Source organism: Chlamydotis macqueenii, chromosome 12, assembly GCF_036417535.1.
Source record: "Chlamydotis macqueenii isolate bChlMac1 chromosome 12, bChlMac1.mat, whole genome shotgun sequence".
Lineage (NCBI taxonomy): Eukaryota > Metazoa > Chordata > Aves > Otidiformes > Otididae > Chlamydotis > Chlamydotis macqueenii.
Genome location: NC_141567.1, coordinates 7569329 through 7584880, shown reverse-complemented (window position 1 = coordinate 7584880; position 15552 = coordinate 7569329).

Below are 15552 nucleotides of genomic sequence, written 5' to 3'. Positions count from 1 at the left end.
TCCTGCTCATTGGCTGCCTTTCAGAACATACCGACGATGCGCCGGGAGCCCCACGGTGGAGCCCTGAGAGATGATGGGACTCTCCAAATGATTAATTAATCCTCATCCAGGCATTTTTTCAGTTCTGTCTTAATTTATTCACATCGCAAAACAAATTCAGCCTCTCTGAAATGGGCCGGACTGACAAGCCTTGTGTGCCTGACAATTGCTGTTATTCCCACAGGAAGTGTGAACAGGGCGAGGTTCTCCTGTACTGGTGAAACTTGTGCTCTGACACAGGAGACAACCTCAAAGCATACTCAGACCCTAGTTTCTCCAGTAAAACTGATAGCTGAAGGGGTTGCCCAGTTTCAGGCAACCTTTGGCCCCAGCCAGGACCAGCATGAGATGTCCGAAGGCAGTCGTGGTTTCCCTAAGAACCAACTCCAACAGTTGCTAATGATTTTCAAGGAGAAAAGTGGATTTGACCTCATGACAGATATATGAATTATTAGACTCTCTTAAGTCCCCAAACCATCTGGTCTTTGGATGTTTTTTCAATCACTCTTCTCTTTGCACCAGTGAATTGAGTTTCAAAGAACCGTGTAGTTCTTTGTAATTGCTGGTTACAAAATAATTACAACAAAAAGGAGAATATTGAAACTTTCAAATATTTTCAGGTCATGCTTCAAGGCAATGCTGGGCTGCCTTCCCAGGCTTTTGCAATCTTCAGATCTCTTCGGCCATAGTCCAGAAAGAAATGAGAGAAATAGCATTTCATTTAGAAGCAACCTTTCAGACACATTTGCAGGTACTCGCAGTGACCTTCATTTATCCAATCCTCTCCAGCAACACTGGCTGAGAATGCAAGTAAAGGGCAGGGCTGGGAACAGAGTGTGCTGTTTCAAAAGGATTTTACATCTCTTTTGTACTTGCTGGAAATCTGCTTTCATTTTTCACTTTAAATATCTTCCTATATACGCCTGGAGGTTGCAGATTTCTTTTCATGAAGGAAAGTATAGATCAATCTGCAGGTAGAGGTCTGATTTTCAGCATCACCACTGAGTTCCTTGGGAGCCTGGCAGCGCCAGAGAAAATCAGGTAGCAATGCTGGTACCCCGGTATCTTTCACCTAAAGGTAAGTGTATTGTATGATGGTGAAATGGAAGAACTTCTGCTTTCTTTTCTTCTCCACGTGGCTTGACTGAGCAATACCTCACAAACTTCTTGATGCTAAGTTGCTCCCTTGTCTCCATGGATCCCATTGGATCTTAATGGATCCTTGAACAGATCCATAGATCCTATTCAAATTTATTAACATAGTAAAAACTAGCTACAGTTTAGAAAAACTCAGAGCCACAGATTGGCCATAGGTTTGAAGAAAAGAGTACTTGGAGTGTCAGATAAGGTTTTCTTACTGGTGTGCATACAGGAGAAACAACGCCAGGCTAGACAGACTCAGTCTGAGCTAGCGGAGCCGTAGGAGCTGTTCTTGCGCTGTTAAATTCAGTCTCTTTGGGCTCTCTTGTCTTCATCAATAACATTAGACTCACATCACAAGGGCTTGTGAGGCTTTGCAACTGTGAGCTCCTCAGCTGAAAGGAGCCATATAAGTGTAAACATAATTGTATATTATTGAGGAATGCTGCTGTAATAAACAGCCTCTATTACCAACTGTCCAGCTGTAATATTTGTGTTTGTATCAGCACTTTAAAATCATTGATCTGCAATAAACTCCGTGCGGGGAAAAGAATCTGAACCAAAGGTCAGAGAAGAGAAATGCAATTTTCCCCATCAGAGCCTGAGATAGCAAGGCTGGAGAGCCACTGCACAGAGCTCAGCCAGCGAAACTGCGGCCGCATAAAGCTGCATCGCCGCTCCCTTCCCCACTGCTAGAACGGCACTAGGGGAGACGACCCAGGATCAAAAATGCTTGCAGCAGCAGTCTGGTTGCAAGACTAATCATCGCTAGTCGGCTTGGCCTGCCAGATTGCAGGTAACCACATACTGTGCCAGCGCCGCACAGGCACTTTTCAAAGCCAGAGCCAACCTCCCCGTATCCCTGTGTGTGGCAGCAGCAGGGTGAGCTCTGTGGATGCCTCCTAACAGGTTTTGCTCCAAACAGAGCCTTTGAATTAGGACCTGCCTCGTTTCATTTTATCTGGGAACAGGAGAATTGCTGAACAACAGGTATTGTGGAGAGCAGTAGCCCAGATGGGATCTGCTCAGGGGACACACTTTTAAATGTACAGTAGCGTAAAACTCTGCTCCTTGGTACCTGAGTGCTGTACATTGCACACTTTATCCCCTGAATGTGCTTCTCTCCCCAAAGGCAGACCCACTATCCTCTCTTAAGAGAAACCCGAAAATCTCCTCCTCAGACAGCTCTGGGTGTGTTCCCGTGCCCAAGAGCAGCAGTGGCGATCCTGCCCCTCCAAACAACCTGGGATTCTCCTTTCTCCCATCTCCTGCAAGGCAGCTTCACTTCCTCAAGTCAGTGACCCAGGAATCTGGTCCCTTGACTCCCCACCACCAAGCATCCCAAACCACCTACCCAGTATCAGTGACTGTATCCTCCTGTCCCAGAACTGGCCTGGGACACCTATGCTATTCCCTGCCTTCCTGCTATATCCTTTTTCAGCTCCCTCCTCCTCCCTCTTTCCCCAGCCTTGTTCTTGAGGGCAATACAGCTACCTAGAAGCGATACCACCTCCCAGCAGCTGGGCACTTTGGAAATGGGATTTCTGGAGTCACACAGACCTGATCTCCCCAGTTCATGCCTTGGCACCTCCTGCTCCACGGGCTGCAGGGAGTTTACACTGGGGCTCAGATGGAGGGGAGCAGGGCAGGAGGCAGGAACTGCCCCACCAGCTCTGCTGCAGCCCTGAGGGTGCTGGAGGTTGGGCAAATCTGCCCTCCGGCCAAGAGGAACCAGCAAGCCCTTTCTGAGTCACTGTTGGCAGGTTGTGCGGGATGAGCTAACTGAAGCTTGTCTCTCTCTGGTCCTAGAACATTACAGGGGAACTGCTGAAAAAAAATGAAAGAGCAGACTGGCTGTGCCCCTCGACGTCTGGGAGAAGAAGGAGTGATGCAAAGGCAGAGGGCTGGCAGCGAGGAGAAACAGGGCTAACAGAGAGTGCCAGGGCTGGCTTCGGTGATAAAGCAACAGTGAAATAGCACAATGTCATCACCTGCCAGCTCCTTCCTTTCATCCTCCTGAGTCTGCACATTCATAATTGGGGACTTGTCTCTACCATCTAGGGCACTTGGCAGCCCGCAGCTCTCCTCCCTACAGCCAGGTTTGTGATCAGATTAAAGCCCATTTCATGTTCCCTTCGCTCAGGTCTCTGTCATGCTCACTGCTCCCCCGATGTTTACCTGTGATCGGCTGACTCATTTCCACACGAAGAACTGACATTTCCCTCTCAGATCCAGCACAGGGGTCATTGGTTGCTACGTTAAAGGGAAAGCTACAATGAAGAGATTTTTCTAATCACTGCATCAGATCACAAAGGAATGTAAATCACTGAGCAGTGGTTTTTGTTAGAAGGGAGAGCAAGGTTACTTCAGGTAGTTCTCAAGAGCATTTTGATATTTCACATGATACGCCCACGTGCAGAAGCTTGCACACATTCACGTGCACACAGGCACCCCAACAAAGCACAGCTGTCACTGAAATCATTAGGAGAAGTTCATCATTGCATGGAGAAAGGTGCTCTGATGCTGAGGAGCACCTCCGCCCAGTGCCACACCCCAGAGGTCCCAGCTGGTCTCCACAGGGTCACTTTTTGCCCTGTGCCACTTTCTGCCATCTGATAAACTGGGGTAGTATCCCGTCTGCATTCACTGGACATAGCAAGGATGAGTGTGTTAAAAATACATCAAATAACAAAAAGCAGAGAAGTAGGCAAGGCAGATACAGGACTTATTAGCATGAGGTGACTAACAATAAGTTAGGACCAGATTTATCTGCATGTCTTATGATACGGTTATTCACAGAAACATTAGTACAGATGTACAAAAAGGGCACCTGATATATTTAACCTTAGTTTTGTGTTCTACCCTTACTGAAGCTGAGATGGTTCAAGGGAAGAGGGGAAGAGAACAAACCAATAAAAGGATATAGTGTGGCAGAGGGTGGGAAAGAGGGTAGAAATTGTCCTGGCCTGGAGCATCCAGAAAAGGCATAAAAGGTGCCTGCAATTTTCTTGCTACAGTGATGGAGAACATATTTTGTGTTTCTCACTCTTTCTTGGGATTTCTGGACAGTCTTCTGAGAGGGACCTGCTGAAGTCCCGCTTCAGAAAAAGAATGATAAATGAGCCATGTTTAAACCTGACCTGTTTAAACCCACTGAAATGCTCCGGAGAGGTCTCCACGCAGCCCTGCTCCAGCCCTTTGTGTCTTGAATGAAGACACAGAGGAGGCAGAGGAGGGGAGGACAGATGTGAGTCGCCTCCCCACGGGCCAGCAAACTGCCACCCAAACCAGACAGCACAGACAAGGAAGAAAAAAAAAAAAAACAAACCAAAACTGGAGCCCATAATCATTTTATGATTCTAATTTAACTTTTATGAACATGTTTTGAGCTCCCCTAGTCAGACTCTGGTATTGATCTTTTCAGTATTGTTAACTCATAACCAGACCATATTTGAAGACATAAACTTTAAGAGGGATAATAAAGAAAAGTCAGGCTGCACTGGCTTATTTTCCTCAGCGCAGGGACTGGGAGCTCTAAATCCTGCTGCAATCAGTGAAATTATGCAAGTGGAGATTAACTCCTGGCTGTGTCAGTTTTAGAGATATTGGGCACCAATGACATCAGCCTTTATTTCTAGTTCAAAGTGGAATTGTCTTGGGATATAAAGCAATGGAAGAGTAAGATGCTAAACAAGTAAAGAGAGCGCTGCATGCTTTTGAGAGAGGCCAAATTGCAGCGGTTTGACCCGTTTCTGGACCAGACGCAGACTCTCCCAAAATGACTCATTGCTTAGATTCAGGTTCTTCCTTCCAACTGGGTTTAAGATTTGAGCTAAGCGGGAGCATTTAGATCTTGTAAATGGCGTTGTTCTTTAGTGAGTGAGCTGACCCTGAGCGCTAGCACAGGGTGATGGATATCCCAGCTTTGCTGTGCTGCCTGTTCGCTCCGTGTTTCGGGTCAGGGAGGTTCATACAGCTTGCTCTGTGCTTCTGACTGATGGCTTACATGAAAAGCCTAAATAACAATGTTCATGGGCTTTTTTCTCTCCATGGTAACAATACAAGAAGGACAGTTTTCCAGTCTCTGGCTGCTTTTGGAAAAAAAGGAACATGAAAATACGTGACAAGTTTCCTTTGTTTAAATGGATCCTAATCTAATGAAGTGAGGGTAGGGGTGGGGAGGGGCACTGCTTTCTGCCCTGTGTATGCAAGATGTGAAAGGTGTTATGAGTTTGAGCAGCAGTATTCAGTTCCTCTGAGGTCTAACCTGGTATTTGAATTTGCAGCGCAGGCTGGAAAGATGTCAAGTTTAACTGGGAATCTGCATCTACTTGCAGACAGACTTAGTGGTCCTTGTGCAGACCTTACCCAGCCGCATCCAAGTCTCAAGAACTCAGTGACCCCTTTTGTTAAAAATGATCCACAGTGCTCAGTTTTCAGTTCTGAGCACTGATCTAAAATAGGTGAATTATTATAACTTCAGGTTTTGTTGCAAATGCTTGGAATAGCACAACTCTCCTCCTGCTCAGCGTCTTCAGTCCCCCCACACCCTGCCTTTCCCCAAGCTTGTCAAGGTTGGGATGCATCCCACGGCCCTACCTCTGTGTTTTCCATGACTCACACCACCCAGCATCTCCATGCTTTCTCATTCCAATTGGAATTGAAACACAAAGGGGATCTTCAAAAAATAAAAGGCTGTGGGGTACATCCTGCCAACAGCTTGGAGGGAGTTCAGGGAAGAGCGACTGGAATGATTAGGGAACTCAAGGCAGTGACTTTTGAGGAAAGATGGACATTGCTAAAAATAGCCCATGTGGGTAACTAATGACAAGTAGGGTCTGTGATAAAAGTCACTGTTTATCTAAGGGTATAAATGATCAAGGATGGAATTAAATTATTTAGAGTGCACAAAGGGCAACTACCGGAGTGGTAGTGGGGATCTCTCTCTCCAGAAGCAGCAGCTCACCGCAGCTGGCAGAGTTACAGCCAGAGGGGATCGCGATGGTTGTTCAGTCTGACTCAGTGCATCACACACGACCTTTCTGTGCCACATCCGCTGCATTGGGTAAGGCAGGTACATAGCACTGAACAGAATAGACACTGTATTTGTGTGTCCTTAGAGTTACCATGGTATCAGCACAAAAATACTACTACGATCTCTAGATTTGACTCAGAGAGATATTTGCCTGTCCTTTCTTCACTTATTTCTCCCTGTCCCTCAGCCAACCCCTCTCTCTAGAGCTCATCCACACATCTCTGTGCAAGGCATTTGCCTTCCCTCTTGCATGGAGATCCATTCTGTGGTTTTCTTGTGCTGTTGGGGTATTATCAAACAACGACTATGTGTATATGTTAAGAAAATCATAGTAAGCTATTCTACTGTGTCTCCAGGGTAAGAAATTATGTGCCTAAGGAAATACAGTAGCTATGCTGTATTTTGGCTTTCTAAGGTTTTAACTGTGGTAGTTCATGATAAACTAAGGAAACATACTCATATTTTGTGTGAAGAGCTGTTTGAAAAGCCGTATCCAGAGTAATAAATGGTTCATTGTTAGACTAGCAGGGTATATCTTATGGAGAATTTATGTGGTGCCTCTTAGTTCTGGTGCTGCTCAATATTTTCATTAATAACCAGAATGATAAAATAGAAAATAAACTTATTAAATTTGTTCACAACACTCTGCTCAGAGCAACTAAAATCGCACTGAAGGACAGGCTTAAAATCCAGCACAGAAGAGATGAACAGGGAAGGTCAACAAAATAAATACAGAATGGAGACCACTGGTTAAATAACTATAAAAGGGGATCTAGAGTTATTGTTAAGCTGAATGAGAGTGAAAAATGTCATGCTGCTGAGAAAGGGGCAAACCATGCTGGGATACATAAACAGCAATAAGGCCTGTGAGATGCATAAAATCAGCTTTTTGTTGGCTTTGGACTCGTGTGGGAACTGTAGCCCATTACAGGCACCACATGGCCAATGAGGAGTGGGGTCAGCCGGAGAGATGCCAGAGGCGAGCACTGAAACAACATCCAGGGTTTGGAGAACGTGATCTACAAGGAACCAGTGAAGATGTTGCTTGTTTTATTTGCACCAAGACCATATTTATTTTATTTCATCTGACAGCTGGTTTAGACTATTTCACTCTCTGCTGGAAGCGTGATAAGGTCTGAAATGTGGATTGTGAATAGCTGGACAAACTGCACATTTAAGTCTAATTTTATGTGTAGCATCTTTTATTAATGTTGCAACATTTATTGTGTATTTTAAGTCATCATTGATTTTTATTAAAAAATATACTTTTATTTTATGTGCATGCTGCCACCAAAATAAAATATTATGGTTTTGCCCTCTCAGAATGAATTCTTATTAATCTTCTCAGAGTGCACGAGAAAGTAAGAAGGTAGCTGTCTCAGTCCAAGGCAGCATCAACACCTAAGTTCTTTGACTGAGATATAGTCATGTATTCGTTCCACAGGGATGCAAAAGGGCTGCTTAATTGCATAAAGCAGCATGTGTAAGGTGGGGGCTGAGAAAACAAAACACTCCCCTGTTACTTATTACGTCTGGGACTGATTAGCTCTGTTATTATACAATTAAGATTCAGAGGAGAAGCACAAAATGCCCAGCGAGGACAATGAAAGCTCTTTGAGGTCTGTGCAGGCAGCGAAGAGGTGTGGGTAAGGCCAGGCGCGGGAAGGTATCAGTGCATTTTGCACCCAATCTCTGGGTGCTTTCTTAGGTCAAACTGCATTGGGTTTTATCGATGATATGAAGGCTTTCCAGCAGTACAGCAGTGCATGCTGAAAAGATCCTAGACCCCGAGAAGCCTTATTCATTAAGAGTTTTGCTACCTAGCATAAGTAAATGAGTAATAGCTACAATTATTTTTGTTTGATTTTCAGCTAGATAGAGTTACATAGCTTTGCATTAATTGAAAGGCTGAGTCTGACCTTGCATTAACTGGGGAGCAGACTATAAGGATATGATTGCTCATTAGCCTGGAATGCAGGTAAACTAGATCCCAGATGGTTTTGGCTCTGGGCATTTTGATAAGACACCTGCAAGCACTGGCTATAATAATAATGAAGCCATGACAGTGGGGTTAATGCAAACACGGTGCAAATATAAATGAGTAAATGCTCTAACAACTGAACATGGGGTATGATAATGTATACAATTAAGGAAATTAATATGTAAAATAGCTACATGGTGTATAAAAGAGCATATTTAAGGCTAGAGGTCTCCAAAGCTCTTTCCCCGAAGATACTAGCTTCAGCACTAGGGAATCATCTTGCCATGCCACACCAAGAAGTTTGTGAGCACATGAAAGGAAGAGCTGCCTGCTGGTAGATTTTGTGCATCAGAGCACTACTTTGATTTTAGTGATAAAGAGGGCTCATTTACCTCCAGTTCATCTTTTATCATGCAGGTGTGCAAAATCTTAAGTGTTAGTTTGAGGTACCTGTTCAGACAGGAGCCTGAGATGCGAGGCCACCTGGCCCAGCTGCATCCAACCATTTGCGGTCACAGCCACCTCCATTAGCATCACCTTGCTGTGAGGGTGATTGCTGAAGGTGCTGGCAGTACCATGCTGGGTCTGCTTGTGTAGGCCCAGCTAGGAACATCAAGTCTATGAGAAAACAACCTCCATTTCCCTCCCAGAAAAAAACCTCAAAACAATAGCACATTTCTAAGCCTACCTTCACACAAGCACATCCCAGCACCTAGAGAGCATCCATCATGGAGGGAGAAGTGGTAGCCCAGATGCTGTCAAACACTCCACAAAAGCAAAGCCCACCCTCCCCAAGAGATTTAAGGCTCAATGGCTTTTTAGTCTTTTTCTAGCCATCACAATTAAGGCCCTGTAATCAGCTGCATTGACACCGCAATCAGCCCCAGCAATCAGCCTCCCGCCTCTGACACTGATGAACGCCAGGAAGGTGCCATCCAATCGAGAGACTAATTGACCACTTTGTCAAAAAAAACAACAAAAAGAGGAGCGGGTGGAAGTGCATTTATGCCCCCGGATGTGCGGGGTCAGGAAGGAGGCTGGTACCTTGCTGAAGCCTATTCTGAATTTGCCAGCTGGTTTGTATTTGTTGTGGCCAAGGGCTGTAGAAGTCTGCTGGTTCATGTCACCAAAGAGACTGATCTGATCTAACTCTGCGTGAGCCTGAAATCAGAGGGGACTGGTGCACGGGTTGCTCTGGGATGACAAATACGTGTTGCTGCATTATATCAAAATTACTATCAGAACTATCTCCCAATCCAATATTTGTTAGAGGAACCATCCCAAGCATTCAATTTGTGAATAACATTCTCTCTGGCAGTTTAGGTTTGAGAAAGTAAAAGTAAATCTAGGATTGCTGAGCTCCTGTTAAATATTTATTATATGTATTTTCATGGTCCTTTAAGTCCACGATGTGAACTGGGTCTCTGCTATGTATCACAGAGAAACAGTCATACCGTGCAGGCGTTTTGCATATGAATCACACTAGCTTCTCCAAGCTACTTTTCATTTTACCTATGTTTAAAAACACAGCTGACCGCTGGCAATTTCTTTGCCTGAGGCTCTGTGATGGAGGCTGACAGGAGGTAGCAGAGAGGCAGAGGGGCTATGCTTCTGTTGTATTTCATCCAGGCCATGGCTGGAGATTGGCAGTGTTCCTGCCTGAGAAATCTTCTCCACCTAGGAAATCACCTTTGAAAAGGCAAGATTTGTTCTTGTGCCTCAAATGCATCACTCGGTTTGTTTATTGACCCGTGAATTACCAGTGTGTGTCTGCTGACGGTCAGGGCAGAGCAGTGTACTGGGGATGGTTGTTCCAGTGTGACTCTTGTGAGATGGAAATAGCAGAGCTGTCCGGCCCAGTCACTGTAATAAGGTTATAATGTAAAGCACTGAGCAATTAGCTGGGAGATTTACCTCCCTGTCTTAAAAGCATTTTTATTACTTAATCAATCACATGCAATTTATAAACAAGGCTGAAGTTTTACATGGACCCATAAATCTCTCTTATTTGCTTCCACGATAAAGGAGGAAAAACAGACTCAAAGTTTCAAAAGACATTTGATCAATTTAAAAAAAAAGCAGAACTACCTCAAAAAAAAAGATAAATGATTTTTCAAAGGGAGGAAGGACTTTAGCAGCAGCTGGAGGAAAAATGTCCATCTGTCTGTCTATTTGCTAGTATACAATTTCATCCATGACAGCAGCTTGAAGTAGCAGCGTTGTAAAGTGAAAATGTGAATCGTCTGAGGCAGGGACTTTGTTTTTCTGTGCATGCCTTCCTTAAGCTGGATTGCAGCTGCTGAATGCCAGCACTGCATAATTACAAAATAAAAATATTAATAATGCTGAGTCAGCAACAGCGTGTGCACTCCAGATGCCCCTTTTGCTTTCAGAGCTTCTGACTCAGTGCCAGGGCAGGATGGCAGAGATGGTAGAGATACGATACCTGCTGCCTCCAAAAAGAGTTCCTCCAAGTCACAGGAATGCCTAGACACTCCTCATTTTCTCTTTTCATTTGTCTTTTCATTAGAAGGAGGTTACTGGAAATGATTCTCTGGCAGCATTTCGGCATGCCAGAAGCAGCTGCCCATGTGGTGTAACACAGAGATACAGAAAAGTACACAGAGATGCTCTAGTCTGAATCCTTCCTCAGTCACTGAGGCCAGGAGGCTCTTCTGCATCCCTACACCTCTGGTCTCCCAGCATATACTGATTGGACCAGTTAGATTTCCATACTGGGCCATTGGGATCATTGCCTTGGTATAGCTGGAATCAGCACTTGCTGGCTGAGTGCGTTTTAGCTGATTTGGCAGCAATCTCTGCTCCACCGGTCTGTCTACCTCTGACATTCAGTGTCTCAGTGATACTGCTGACTTCTGCGAAACTGGGGCACTGATACAGACATGAAAGCTTTGGAGAAAGCTACTAAAGAGGTCTGAACTACATACAAGAGCTACACTGGAGGCTGAATTCACCTCGGTTTGTGGTGATCTAATTATTCCAGAATCAGCTTTTTTCTGGTTTTGACTGCTCTGATCTTGCCAACTCCCAGTCCTGATTCTTCTGCCATTTCCCACCCAACCTGTCAGCTCACGGTTTAAACCTTTTCAAAGCAGAAACGTACTGATTTCTATTCAGACCAGCGTTACTTCTGTATCTTCCTTGCTTCTATTAACTGCCCAAGATGCAGATCGATGGAAAAGCAGCTGCCTTTCTGAGAGGGTGATTTTAGGGGAATAAATGGAGCGGATGCTCTTGTGCTTGCACTGGGTTGTGAGTCCAAGGCAGGTTCACCTGGGAAAACAGGAGGAGCTTCACACAACCCCACATCTGTGACTGAGGAGGTATGGAAATCTGTGCTGCTCCGCATTCCAGCTGTGGGGAGCAACATTCCCTTCCTCTTCCTCAGGGCAGCGATAGGACCCTGAAATGCTGTAAACCTCCAGGTAGTCACTTCGGCCCTATACTTCTTGCAGGAGCACCCTTGTACCACCACCAAGCTCAAACCCCAAGCTCAGACCTTGCTTGGGTAGCTGATGACAACGCAAAGCAGCTCAGGGAGACACTTTGGACTTTATAGGTTTTCTCATACTGAAACTGCGTTTCAGGTTCATCTGTATAGGAGGCAGCAGCAATTCCCCATAGCTCTATGGTGACAATAAGGAAAAATTACCTAAATTAATAGACCCATTTCCAAAGTATTCCTAATCAAAGTTTCCTCTCCCTGAGCCAGGCAGGAATCTCCCATGTCGGGCAGGTGCTTTGCAGTTGCAGGATCTGCCCCGTCTGCAGTGCTGCGGCCCAGCCTCGGGCACCGCCGGGTGAGCGCAGGGTGTGCTGCGCGGTGGCATCGCACACCAGTCTGACATTTCAGGACCTAACAGGAACAAATGTGTCATCACATAGTTCAGTGATTTCACAGCTCTGAGCGTTTCTGACAAATAGGCCCTTCCTGGTTTCAATTCATACACTTTTATTGCAGATAATGAAAGTCAGATGCTCACAGGTTCAGCGCTGAGGAGTTGCATAGCTAAAGCACAGCTTTTGCCCAGAGTCATATGGGAAGTTGTAGTCCTGCACCTTTGGGGTACATATTTCTGCCCCATTCTGAGGTTTAAGAACATATTTAACAAAAGAAATGAATGTCATAAAAATATCACAAAATATTTAAAAATTAACAGAGGGGAAAATGTTGACCCATCTGATCCTTCCCACCATGACAGTCACAAATAATAGATGCACATAATTCCTTACAGTATAGGTAGAATGGATTTATCATCAGATGGTTTACTCTTCCAGCCCACCACACTTGCACAAAATAAATACTTCTGCCTTCCTAACTGGCGCTGAAAATGTGGGATAGCTTTCATTGCATCCTGGCACTTATTATCAACATTATTTATTATTGATCAAGTACTGACAAATGCTTTCAGTGTTCTACAAACATAAGAAGATAAAGACCTTGTCCCATTAAATATACACTTTGTGTTTAACTCCGAAGGGCACCAAGAATTCCATTAAGTCAATAGCCTTTTATCTTTTCAAGGGAGTATCCATAGAGAGACCAATTTGGACATGTGTAATTCTCCTGTTGAAGGCCAATTACAATGTGCTATGAATGAGACTGTCCCCAAAACTGTGCTCAGTCACAGCCTTTTCTCCTATGAGGGAATGTTGGGATTTCACACAGAGAGGCAGGAGAAGCAGGTGATGTGTAGCAACATCCATGTTCTGGATAAATACTCTGGAAAACAAAGCAATGAGTCAGGACAATAGGACTTGAGTACCTAAGCAACAGGTTATTTATTGCTCCAAAAAGCTCTGGCTGCTCACGCCAGAGAGAGACATATGTGGGTATTGTTTCCCTAGGCTCTCTGAAAAGCTTCTGACCTGTTCCTGCTCCAGAGCACAGAGAAACGGCTGGGTCCATAGCAGTTGTGGGAGATTTTCTTTAGTAGACAGCACAGACTATTTAATTGCTTTATAATGTTGAGCTGCTGTTTGTCTGAAAGCAGACTTTTTAGCGGTATTCGCAAGACATGTTCAAATATGTGCTAAAAAAATGCTACAAGAGTAAACTCTCTCAGCATTTGTGAGTCCAGTTCTGCAGGCTGAAAGAGAACTTTACATCACTGAGTATACCGGAATACCCAAAAAGATTTTGGGTGGATTTCAGTGAAAATCCATGAACCTCTTTGAATTGGCCAACCTGTTCCATACAGCGCTACTGCAAAGACTGGCAGGATCAGCACAGGTTTCAGGTGTGAACTTCACAACAGTGTGCTGCTTCCAGATGCACGGATCTTCAAGACCTCTTCAGCTTGCAGGTCTTAAATTTTACTTCTGCGGGTGTTTGAAACTGCATGCAGGATCTAAAAAGAAATATTGCATTTATTTATCTGCACCTGCACTTTGACATTTCGCGAGCTGCTGAAATCAGACTGTGTGGCAGGTTTTATTTATTTCCACTTTCTTACAGTATAAGTGACAGCTTGTACTTTGCCCTGTTTCCTACCCCCAGACTGGCCTCAGCAGCAATGCACATCCACCCAGACCCTTTCAAATGCTGAAATGTAGATACATTTACTTCCCATCCCACTTCTGCCATTTTTCTGAGTTACAGGCAATTGATTAATACAATAAGCCTCATCAACTACAAATGCAGTACAGCAGCTATTGAGCTAATCTATCTTATTTCTAAGCAGTTTTTAATCATGTAATTATTGCAATTATTTTAACAGACAAAAAAAAATTTAAGTACTAGGAGTTTACTCCTCCACTTAAGTCAGAAATTAGCAGAAGAGCTTTTCTCTTGTTTATTTAAGCACCAAAAGTATTGGATTTTCAAAAGAAAAAGAACACATCACAGGTTTTACAGCTTCTGAACAAGAATTAGCTTTAAACTGTGGAAGAACACGACTAACATGAGGGGTAGTCAGAACAGCAGTTGCTGTATCTACAATGGGATATTTAATCTCCAACTTGTGAGGAGCAAATATGAACAGTGGCTTTTGCTCTCAACTTCTATAACAAAATCAGAGGGTGTTTCGTGAGAGTGAAGATGAAAACTAATGTCGCGGCAACTATTTCCCTTATGAATATAACTCCAACAGCTCCTTGGATTGCATCTTAATGCCCACCCTGCAGTTTATCACTGAGCTAGGGTCAATGATGTAAGGAAAGGAATGAAGCACTGTGGTCACCTTTCTGAATCCTTTACTTGTCAGGCCATTTTTCTTACGATGTTCACATGATGCTAAACAGGAGGTGGCACAAAAATGGAAAAATCAAACTCATACATGCATGAATGTTGCTCTTATTCAGCAAGATCCTTTGCAAAACATTTTTATTCTTCAGAGCACAGTTTTATTTATCTGATTTTTAAAATAAAGAATCTATATGCAACATTCATTTTTGACATTTTTCACTTTCCTTTTCTCAGTTTTCTTTCTTTGGTTTATTTTCCCTCACGTTTCTTTTTTTCCCTGCTTTTCACAAAAAGGAGGCTCAAAACAGGAAAAACCAATACCTTTTCAAGGACTTATTTAACCCAAATATTGAGATCTAGAAGAAAGAAAATATATCCAAGTTCAACAGATATCATCAATTTAAAAATCCGCTAGTTCTCTTGTAGGTGATTAACCACTGATTGTAAATAATTTGGACTCTTTGGTAACTGTCTTCACACTTCTGCCCTTACCTCAAACATATTAGAAACCTGCACAGCTGTAAAAGGTCTCTGGAGACAGTCAGTTTAACTTCCAGAGCTGATCTCCTTAATATTAGGTTTGTCAAATGCTGTAAAATACATGCCTGAAACCTTCCTGTGCAGCATTACCTTGCAGAGCTCAGTGCTACTACGGACTGAAGAAGCTCTTGGATCTTTCCAGCTCTGTGGTTCTGTGACCCACAGGGAGAGTTTGAGCTTTTGTGACTTTAAAAGTCTCTGGGCTCCACTTTCTGGGCGTAGTGATGATGCAGGAAGGCATGATGTGGACATGGCTGGGCATTGCTCCTCCACCCTCAGCCCATCTGAGCTGTAAACTTGCCCGCGGGCTTATCAACCAGCCAGGACAGAATTTTGTCATCACACCTGTCTCAAAAGCTGCTCAGCAAAAATTTGGGCTAATTCTCTTCCAAATGGATTCCTGGCCTGATCTTCAGTCAACATAATTTCCACCTTTTTCACTACTAGGCTCTTCCCAGCTCTCCAGACAAGGGCAGAGAAGCAAAGGAACCAGACACGATGTGATGAACAGCAGAAATATTCCACAGCTTGCTGCCCTCCCTGACACCTGCTCTCTTGGATGTATGTTTTACCCTGTATATCATCTCCAAATGGGAAGCGGACAGGCAT